The sequence below is a fragment of the Lactuca virosa genome, chromosome 2, assembly GCF_052849685.1.
Source record: "Lactuca virosa cultivar CGN04683 chromosome 2, Lactuca_virosa_CGN04683_v6, whole genome shotgun sequence".
Classification (NCBI taxonomy): Eukaryota; Viridiplantae; Streptophyta; class Magnoliopsida; order Asterales; family Asteraceae; genus Lactuca; species Lactuca virosa.
Window position 1 is genome coordinate 234,693,624 of NC_136427.1, and position 11,838 is coordinate 234,705,461.

Below are 11,838 nucleotides of genomic sequence, written 5' to 3' on the forward strand. Positions count from 1 at the left end.
CTCTCAAATTTGAGTTATAAAAAACTCAAAGAAAAATTCTCCTCTTTCGAAAAATCTCTCTTTCTTTTAAAGAAGGAAAACACTTGTATCTCGCCGACCAACAATTTTCTTCACTCTGAAAAAGAAAAAGTTGTTGATCATGCTACATGTATTCAACTTATTTTTAAAAACTGGGCTTCTTCTCACTATAATGTTACAAGAATTATTAATTCTCAGATTCCGGATCAGTGTGAGAAAATTCTTGGAGGTGATATAGAAGGTGTTGTTTCCTTAACAAAAAGTATTGAGACTAAACAAACCTTCTATAACGCTGATTGTTAGAAAAAGACTTTAATAGTATATTTGTAAGTACTTGTTATATAAATCAAACTTTAATTGATACTCATTGCACCATTGATTCTAATGGTAACACCAAATGGTGTTTCTCAATTATCTACTCTTGATCATTCCCGCCAACCTTCTCATTGTGAGTATGTTCTACCCTCCACTAAGATTTTACTGAAATTTCCTATATGTAATGGTGAAGTTCATTCGGTAAACGAAATTCTTAGCATGTTTCCTCATTTCCCCGTTAGCAATTGTGAACCTGAAGATCAATCAAAGTCTTCTATTTCAAATGACTCTTCAATGTATCATGAGCCTCATGATAAGGTATCATCTGAGCATATCATCGATGACATTCCTTGCTCCAGAACTAAAACAAGAACTATTAAATCAAATAATCAAAGTTCTTCGGATCTAGCAGTTGAAAATGAATCAAAATCTAATGTTAAAGGAAAGAATCCTGGAATCAAAGTTTGTTATCGATGTGGTGATGCTTCTCTCAAAGTCAGAGAGTGCACTTTTGAAAAGAACTCCATTTGTTCTGACAACATCATGACTCAAAATGATAAGTGGATCAAAAAGGGAAACTCTTTAAAATGTCTTCCTGATGATTGTTATAATATTTTTTCTTAAGTGACCCACTGCAAGATGGGCCAGTGTATATTAATTGTATATTTTAGTTTCAGGGTAAAGAACATATTTGGTATCTAGATAGCGGTTGCTTAGGACACATGATTGGATTCAAGTCTCTTCTGGAAGATTTCATAAAGAAGGATGGTCTTATTGTTACATATGGAGATAATGGCAAGGGAGCTACAAAGGGATATGGATCCATCAAGTGCAATTATGTTGTATTCAAGAATGTCTCTTACATGAAAGGTCTTCATCATAATCTCATTTCAATCAGCCAACTGTGTGACGTTGGCTATGAAGTTGTCTTCAACAAGAGAGAAAGAAAGGTTGTTGGTCAAAAGAATGTCACTGTTCTGACTACAAATCGACATAAGGACATTTATGTTTTGGATATGTTTTCTGCTGACAACTCTCTTCGTCGCTGCTTCTTCTCTCATGCTCAGTCTCATCTAAATTGGTTGTGGCACAAGAGGTTATCTCATTTGAATTTCAAGAACATATCAAAGATTTCGGGGAATCAGCTTATAAGAGGAATTCCTACGATGCAATTTGTCAAAGATAAGTTATGCTCAGCGTGTGAAAAAGGAAAGAAAACCAAGTCTTCTTTCAATCCAAAGTCTTGTTCTTCCATTAACAAACCACTTCGTCTCCTCCACATGTATCTTTTTGGACTTGTCCCGATTAAGTCAAGAGCTGGGAAGATGTATACCCTCGTTATTATGGATGAATTTTCAAGATTTACCTGGGTAGTATTTTTAAGAAAGAAGATTCATCTCGCTGATGAAATTATTTCACTCATTAAGCAATGGGAAGTTCTATATGATCACAAAGTCAGGCAATTACGTATTGATCATGGAACTGAATTTAGAAACTCCTCCCTAGAAGACTTCTGCTCAAACTCAGGAATTCCTCAGAACTCTCTGCTATTAGAACTAGGGATTCATCAAAAACCCTCAAAATCTTGTCCTAATTTTGGAATTAAGGTTTTAGAAGCAGTAATCCATACCCTAATCCAACAAATTGAAGCTTTAAATCATTAGCCCTTTCAAAATCAGACCTGGAAGGCTTGTGTGTGTGTGTAATTGCACCTTGGTGTGGGTTTTAGGAGAGCTCTTATCTGATTGATTTGTTCAGGATCATATTTTATTTTTTATATTTGATGCATCGTCTCGTCGTGACGTTTTATTGGTCACATCGTGTGACAACCGTCAATTTTTGGCCAAGTCTAAGTCAACTAAAGTCAACAAGTCAAACCGGTCAACTCAATTAACCCTTGTGTACTAGGGCTTACGTTAGGTAATTACTATACAACTCGCTATTCTAATGAGAAATCATCAATTGAAAAGTTCGTATATCTAGATTTACTTAACCTAAAACTGTGGTAAGTAATGAGCCAAACTGACAAAACAATGTTGCATACTTATCGGGAGTGTGTAAGATCCTTAAACATGGCATAACGGGGTTTACGAACCTTGCGTTGCGAAGCCAAACACTCAAAAAGGTCACAAAAGAAGCCTCTCCCAATCTCTTTCACTCTATCTCTCTCTATTTAAAATCTCTCTCAAATCTCTCCAAGTACGTGAAATCTCTTCCAAATCTCTTTCAAATCTCTCTCAAAAGTTCCTTTAACTTTTTGTAGTCATTCGGGTCATCTCGACCCATAACCGGGTCAAAAATCACTTAAAACGGGGTAAAACGGGTAAAATAGCCTTAAGGACCCGAAACCCACTCTTTAGGGGCGAACCCTCTTAGGGCCGAAAGTCCTCTTAAGGAACCGAACTGCTGAGAACCGAAGCTCCAGGAACCGAACTTACCTTCGGACCGAACCCTCTCTCTCGGACCCGAACCTCGCATGCGAACCGAACCCTTCGGTCCATTTCGCTTCCGACAGGTCTCGCTCCATTTCGCTTCCTGGCACACCTTCGCCTTCGGTCCCAGTCTTCTAAGGACCGAACCTGACCACTTTCGGCCCCCCCCATGCGAGAAGCCTCGCAGAAAGGCCATTTCTTCCCGGTTTTCGACTACAACTTCGTTTTAGGCCCGTTTTTCATCATTTTAACGCGGGATTTTCACCCAAAACTTTATTTTAACACTTAAAGCCTCAAATTTCATTAATCCCCACGTTTTTAGTGCCAATCATATCCAAGATTTAGTGGTTGAAGTACAAGGGGGTGGAGTGTTGACTTTTCTTTGATTTATGACACAAGCAACCACCCATACCCACTCTATGACCAACCCACACCCCTCCCCACCATACCTAGTCACTTCCTTGTACTTTTCCATCAATCTCCAGCCATTCCCACGTCCTAAGAGCTGGAAAACGCACCCTCTCTCCTCATTCTCACTCATTTATCTCATTTCCACCCAAAGAGCAAACACTTTTCTCTCAACTCCTCTCTTTCAATTCCGAGATTTCCAAGGCTTTTTCCAAGACTTTTCTTCTCCATTTGGTAAGTATCATCATCTTTCATATGATTATTACACTTCCTTCTACTCCAATCATAGTTTTTCTTACACAAACTCCATCGTAATTGTGTTAGATTCTCGAAATCTTCAAGGCATCTTCTTAGTGTTCTTGAGTAGAACACTTCTTTTCTTCAACATCCATCCACTAAGAACACCCAAAGTGAGTTCATACCCCTACATTTTCATGTTTTCTTCAAGTTTTAATGGGGGTAATACAAGTTAAAACACCAAAAACTTAACTAAACTCAAACAACAGCTTTCATCAGGAAAGTTGAGTCTTATTCACGGACTGTTTTGACTATCTTAAACTTAATACCTTTGAAAACTGTTTAATATGAAAATATTTCAGCTTCATACCTTTAAAATGACTATTTGCACATCTCCATACGATTTTTCTACGATTTATGGTGATTTTTACAAAACTGCCTATCATTTCAGAAACGAATTCGGACCAGTCTGTGAATATGAACATTTTAACACAAGTTAAAGACTTCTAAAAATCATAATAAAAATTATGAATAAACTAGACACATTTTTTGAACTCTCAGAATTTACAGATTCAGTTTTCGACTTCGTATAATTTTTCTATGATTTTTCTAAAACAGTGTAGAAAAATAAAAATCTAGATAACAGCTTATAACTTTCAACACACTTTGTAACATGTTGAGCAAAGTGTTAATCTTTGAGAATTTCATATTTTACATGTGTTTCTTGTTGGGGAATATTGTATAACAGAAAATACCCACTGAATTGTAAAAATCCTCCATCATTACCAATAGTACAAAACAAGGCATGATAAATATAGTTATATTTTGCTATACATTCGACTTACATAGAAAAGGGTTCTTATACACCACAAACAAACATACTAAACTATAATAGGTATAGTTAGGTTGCATATACATTACAAACATTTCGATAAATTATAATAGGTATAGTTTATGTTCACTACCACTACCACTATTTGATAAACTATAATATGCATAATTCATGTTCACTATCACTACCACTATTTGGTGAATTATGATATGTATAGTTTATGTTCACTACCACTACCACTATTTGATAAACTATAATATGCATAATTCATGTTCACTATCACTACCACTATTTGGTGAATTATGATATGTATAGTTTATGTCCACTACCACTACTTGATGAATTATGATAAACATAGTCTCGGTCTTTGGCTTTTAAGACTACATTCTATCTAGAATTGTTAGTTTCCAGCCATACTTACTAAGTGTATATGCTAGATTTATATAGAATTTAGTCATGATCGAATTAGAATTGGTGGGTCCGCCTTATCTCCTGTTCCTTGTTTGGTTGTGGACCTAGGGCAGACCCATTATATTCAACGGTCTATTTAACTTAAATTTTATGTAACTTATATACACTTAGAGATTATAGAAGGAAACTATAGGAAATTCTAGGATGCGCTAATTATTAATATAGAAACTTACAATTCACTCTTTAAGGAAAATATCGGATTTTCTTTGGAAACATATTCCTATTAAAACTACATTACGTCTAGAATTGTTAGGCTTCAGCTATAATTGCGAAGTGTATATGATAGAGTTATATAAGAATCTAGTCACAATCGACTTAGAATTGGTGGGCCCGCCTCATCTCCTGTTCCTTGTTTGGTTGTGGACCTAGGGCAGACCCATTATATTCAACGGTTTATTCAACTTAAATTTTATATAACTTATATACACTGGGCGATTATAGAAGGAATCTATGGGTCCTTCTAGGGTTCATTATCGCATAACATAGAAGCATTCATTTCACTTAATAAAGAAAATATTGGATTTTCTGGAAACATACTTTGTCGCTTTTACAAGGAAAACGGTTTCTTTCTCAAACAAAACTCTTATGAACTCACCAACTTAATTGTTGACACTTTTTTAAAACTACTTGTGTTCTCAGGAAATTAGTGAAACAGGAAAACATCAGCACTTTGAGGATGGGACGTTAAATCGTCAAACAGTTTATTTTGTCATCATAATGTAATTGATTTTGAAACATGTAAACATATACTATGGTGTAACCTTTTCAATTATATTTATGATGGTTGTATTTACTTTGAGCACTATTATACTCGTTGTTGTGATACTTTACATGAAGTCCTCCACCCCCGGACGTTTCCGCCATCCTTGGTTTGGGGGTGTGACACATCGTGAGCATCTTTTGTGACGTTTTCTCCTAACAACAAAACCTAATTTGTCGCGAATAATATACGATAACCTACTTTCTCAGGTCGCAACTTATCTCCTTTCACGTCAAACATGGTTTTCATAAGTAAGAAATATGAACGATATTATGAATACCTCTCAATTCTTGTAGTAAATCCAATCGATATGTAACTTGTCCGAATCTCTGTATTATATATCTAGAAAAGGTCCAATATATCAAGGACTCAACTTTCCTCGTTTACTGAAACGAATTGTACCTTTCCATGGCGATACCTTCAACATCACCAGATCACCAGCAGGAAGATAAAGGTGCTCCGATCTGACAGAGGCAGAGAGTATCTTAGTATCGAGTTATCTCAAGGAATGTGGAATTTTTTCACAATCGACTCCTCCTAGGACACCACAACTTAATGTTGGATTAGGTGTCTAAGTTCATAACTATTTCTGGAATGTACTTGACCCGGTTGGCATGGTCCATTTGGGTTGCATGGCATTGCAACACTTGGATAGACTAAATGAGAGAAAGGACACTTATGGTTTATTAATATATTATAAGTTCTAATATATTAATAATATTATTTGATTAGTATTGATCAAGAATTAATTTGGAATTAATTTTGTGATCAAAATTGAGACTAATTAAATATATGGGGTTGATTGTGTAAATCATCCATTCTTATATAGTGGGCTAATGATCCATGGTTTATTGAATTGGGATAAAACCCATAGGGTGCTCCATGGATAGTCCATGGAGGTTAAAACCCATGGATCATGGAGGAAATGAAAAGCCATGTCAATTAGGGTTTACATGGTGTAACCCTACTTGTGACACAACTACAAAAGGACCCAATGGGCTACCAAAATCGGCACTAAGTGTAGAACAAGAGGGCTAGCCGATTTTGAGTGAGTGTGGACTTCTCTCAAAGTTATTCCAAGAGTTGTGGTGTTGTGTGAAACACTTGAGGCATCACATTTGGGGTGCTAGGCTCACAAGGTTCTCAAGGAATCCAAGCAACAAGAAAGGTATGTTCTTCTACTAGCTTTTATGTTTCAAGTTCCCCATGCCATGCTAGTTAGGTTAAGAACCTTGGAAAAATCAAATTTGCATGTATCTTAGTAAAACATAGATCCAAGGTTTCTAGGGTTGCATGTACACCTTAGGAGTGTTAGAATGCTCAAAACCCTTCAGTGGTATCAGAGCCTAGGCTTGTTTTCTTGATACTTGATGCAAATTGTTAAAAAAACTCAAGATTTCTGCATTCTGCTGAGTGAACTCGCCGATTCCATGGGGGACTCGACGAGTCCATGTGTTATTTCATCCTACTCGTCGAGTAGGTTCTTGCACTCGACGAGTAGGAGGCCCTGAATGCAGATTTTCGAGTTTTGCTGCTGGAAATGGACTAGAAACATTACCCTAAACTGTTTTGGTCTTATAAAACTTGTTTTTGATGGTGTAATGGTTATGCTAATCCATTTACAATGGCTATTATCAAAATTTCAAGTTTTATATGTGTTTATATGATTCTTGAAATGGTTGATATGAATGTTCATAAACTTATGAGTTTTAGTAGATCATAGGAATTATTTGCAAATTGTTTGTTAGTTAATTTTTGATCATTATGTGTTTTAATGGAATCCATAATTTTTCCTCAAGTTATGGATTACCAAAAGTCACTCCTTTTAAAGTCCATTAATGAATACATAAGTTACATAAAATGAAGAGTCTTCATTTTAATAAACTAATAACTCATAAGTTATGAAGTTGAAAAGTTTTGAATAGTTACAAAACTTGCCCTCAAGTTTTGGAACATGTAAAGTCACTTTAGAAAACTTTAGTTCCAACCCCTAGAATTTTAAAAGTTAAAATTCAACCCTTATACTTTATAGTATTATAAGTTAATAATATATATATGTATAAGATCAAGTTGTTTTACCGTTAGTAGGCCTCATTCACGAAGCCGATCTATAAGGGGGGTATAAGGTTGTTGCCTATAAAATGGCAGCTTAATGGGTGTCCACTCTCACCCACCGCTTCCTTGACTGGTGGAGGGTCGTTAGCCGAACGGGTAGGACAATGACTTTAAATCCTCATTAAAAGTATGATGGTTAAAAAGTAACTAAATGTTTTTATAAATTCCCAATCTTAGTTACTTTAGGAAAAATGTGAATATGGTGCTAACCCATGAAATTACACTTTGCACTTTGCTTAAGTCGTTAGTGGAGCGTGTGTGGTTAACCGACACACTAACCTGGACTTAACAAGGTAGGCAAAGGGTGGCTTAAGGTTTATCATAGATCGGTGGAGTGCGTATGGTTAACCGACACATCGATTAGGTGATAAACATTAAGAGTACCACGTAATTTGCATGGTTAATTCACACCTTGTTCTGTGATCCTCGACATCCCAGTCAAAAAACTGGAAGGGCACATTCGAGATTGAAACATGCCATTGAAAAGTTCAATTAATCTCAAAAGAATCTAGGAGTTTCAAAACCAATTAAAACCTAATAATTTATTTCGTTTTTCATGGTGGAAATTGGTGAATCGTCATTCACCTACCTTCAAATATTTTATAGCTTGGATTACGGCATCCCTCTTCTAAGTTATAAAATATTGTGTTGGGTCCTAGCCTTAATATTACATTTGAGTGTCTTATTAAGGACTATATTGATGGGTTTTTGAGCATTCTAACACTCCTATGGTGTACATGCAACCCTAGAAACCTTGGATCTATGTTTGACTATGATACATGCAAATAATTATTTTTCCAAGGTTCTTATCCTATCTAGCATGGCATGGGGAACTTGAATCAAATAAAGCTAGTAGAATTACTTACCTTGTAGTTGTAGTTGATTGCTTGGAGTTTTAGAGCCTAGCACCAATAGTGTGGATGCCTCAAATGGAAATCACAAATCACCACAAACTTGGAACTTTGAGAGAATAGTAATCACCTTCTTGAAATCGGCCCTCTTACTTTACTCACCACAACTCATGTGATTTCAAGAACCAAAGCCTCCTTTATATAGTGTGGTGGATTAGGGTTACATTCATGTAAATCCTAATACCCATGTCTTTTCATTTCCATGAGATCCATGGGTTAAAGCTCCATGGAGTATCCATGGACTTTCCATGCAAGCCTAGCCCATTCCAAATACGCATTAGCCCACACTATATAAATACAAGAGCCCATATTTAATTAGTCATACTTTTTGATCTCTAAATTAATTCTAGATTAATTATAGATCAATACTAATTAAATAATATGATTTTATATTAATATATTAGGACTTATAATATATTAATAAATCATAACTTATACTATTCTCAAATGATTATCCATAAATTGTTCGGGTGAAGTGCAACCCAAATGGACCATGCCGGGTCGGGTCAAGTACATACCAAATATAGTTATGGACTTAGACACTATATCCAACAATCTCCCACTTGGATAAGTCTAATAACTATAGTTGCAAGTATGACTTCAGGAACCGATCAGCAATCGTAGCTCTTTAAACTCTGTTGAACTATGAAGCGCCATTTTAGATAAGTGATCATATAATCCTCTGTTCTAGATATCAGCCGGACAAATACATGGAACATGGTCTTGCTTATTGTCCAGCATTAGTTTCCCGATTTCCGATTTGTTTGACATAGAACTTAACTGAACACATCAATTTAGTTCTGACCGGGCCCGGTACATAGGTCAAAACAAAATCATCGAGGGGCCCAGATATCGCTTCTAATCCTAGAAGGAACAGATAAACTTCGACTCATATGTTTGCTCTACTACTTGTTGAATTACACACAAAAGCACGGTTTATAACATCGAGTTACCAATGCGTTTTCGTGCAATCAATGCATAACCAACTCATAGGGAAGAAATCATATCTCTAGGTTTGAAGACTTATATGATATTACCGTCTCACGATCACTCGAGATAAATTCCATAAAGTGATACAAGTGAGCGTGGGTTGAATGCAATACTCAGAACTTATGAGCACTCATGAGTGCTGTAGCCCCGCTTTGTCTAACATCTTAGACCTCTACAAGCCAACCCATGACAGTCTTGATTCATATCTACTTCCAACATATGACCGACTGTGGAGAGTTTGAATAATATGATATAAACCATAACATAATTATTCTGGAAGTCAAAACATGCAAAAAGAAATAATAGTAAACGATTGACAAGAGATAGCAACACTTTACTCATAAATAATAGCTTTTATTTATCATCAAATGTCAATTACATTTTACAAATTTCAAGATTATCTAACTACTAAAACTAATATCATCCTTCAGCCCTATGCTCCGAGCATGCTGGAGATGCTTAGCCCGAGTCAGTCCCTTCGTGAGGGGATCTGCTGGGTTCTCATCCGATGATACCCTCTTTGCCACGAGGATTCCTTCTTCTATTCGATGTCTAATGAAGTGATATTTTCTGTCAATGTGTCTGGATCTCCCATGATCTCTTGGTTCCTTGGCTAAGGCAACCGCACTATTGCTGTCACAGAAAATCTCCATTGGCTCCTTTATAGCTGGTACAACTCCAAGGTCTCCGATGAAGTTCTTTAGCCATATAGCCTCCTTTGCTGCCTCGCTTGCTGCTATATACTCTGATTCACAAGTGGAATCAGCCACTGTCTCCTGCTTGGAACTTTTCCAAGTAATTGCCCCTCCGTTTAGAGTAAAGACCCAGCCCGACTGAGAGCGGAAATTATCCCTGTCAGTCTGAAAGCTAGCATCACTGTACCCTACAACTCTCAAGTCCTCACTGCCACCGAGGGTAAGGACCCAGTCCTTAGTCCTCCGTAGGTACTTGAGGATATTCTTTACCGCAGTCCAGTGTGCCTTGCCAGGGTTCCGCTGATACCTGCTAACCATGCTCAAAGCAAAGGCTACATCAGGTCGAGTACACGTCATAGCATACATGATCGATCCTACAGCTGAAGCATAAGATATTCGACTCATTTCTGCTATCTCAGCCTCAGTACTAGGGCTTTGTGTCTTACTCAATCTGGCGTTACTCTGGATGGGTAACTCTCCTTTCTTGGAGTTATGCATGTTGAACCTTTTCAACACTTTGTCCACATAGGTGCTTTGACTAAGTCCAATTAGTCTTTTACTCCTGTTTCTCAAAATCCTTATCCCTAGGATATAGGCAGCTTCTCCAAGGTCCTTCATAGCGAAACACTTCCCAAGCCAAGACTTTACTTCCTGCAGGGTTGGGATGTCATTTCCTATGAGTAGTATGTCATCCACATACAGTACCAAAAAGCTGACTATACTCCCACTAGCCTTGATATGGACACAAGATTCATCTTCACTCCTTGAAAAGCCAAATTCTTTGATTTTTTCATCAAAGAAAAGATTCCATCTGCGAGGTGCCTATTTTAATCCATAAATGGATTTCTCGAGCTTACACACTCTACTGGGGTACTCTGTACTAACAAAACCCTCTGGCTGAACCATGTAAACATCTTCAGCCAACTTTCCATTAAGGAAAGCGGTTTTGACATCCATTTGCCATATTTCATAATCATGAAATGCAGCAATGGCTAACAGAACCCTAATAGACTTAATCTTGGCCACTGGTGAAAAGGTCTCATCATAATCAACTCCCAGAGTTTGAGAATAACCCTTTGCAACCAGTCGTGCCTTATAAGTGTGTACATTACCATCCATGTTGGTCTTCTTCTTGAAGATCCATTTGCACCCAACTATCTTACGATCAGGTACATTGTCAACCAAGTTCCAAACTTGATTGTCATACATGGACTGTATCTCGCTATCCATAGCCTCTTTCCATTTAGCAGCCTCAGGGCCTGCCATGGCTTCCGTGTTGCTGTTAGGCTCATCCAGATTTACCAGTGTGTTATCACTGATAAGTGTCTCACCTTCTGCAGTAATATAAAAACCATAATAATGCTCAGGTGCATTCCTAACTCTGGTGGAACGCCTCAGAGGTATAGATTCTTCAGTCGGCTCAACAGGAGTTTTCTCCTCAGGTTGAGGGCTAGGGTTTGAGGTTCCTTCACCACTTGACTCTTGAATTTCCTCAAGGTCAATTTGCCTCCTACTGTCTCCTTGGCTCATGAATTCTCTCTCTCGAAAGAATCCTCTTCTTGCTACAAAGACCACATTATCACTGGGTCTGTAGAAGATGTAACCAAAGGATTTCTGTGGGTAGCCGATGAAAATACACCTTTCGCTTCAGGGT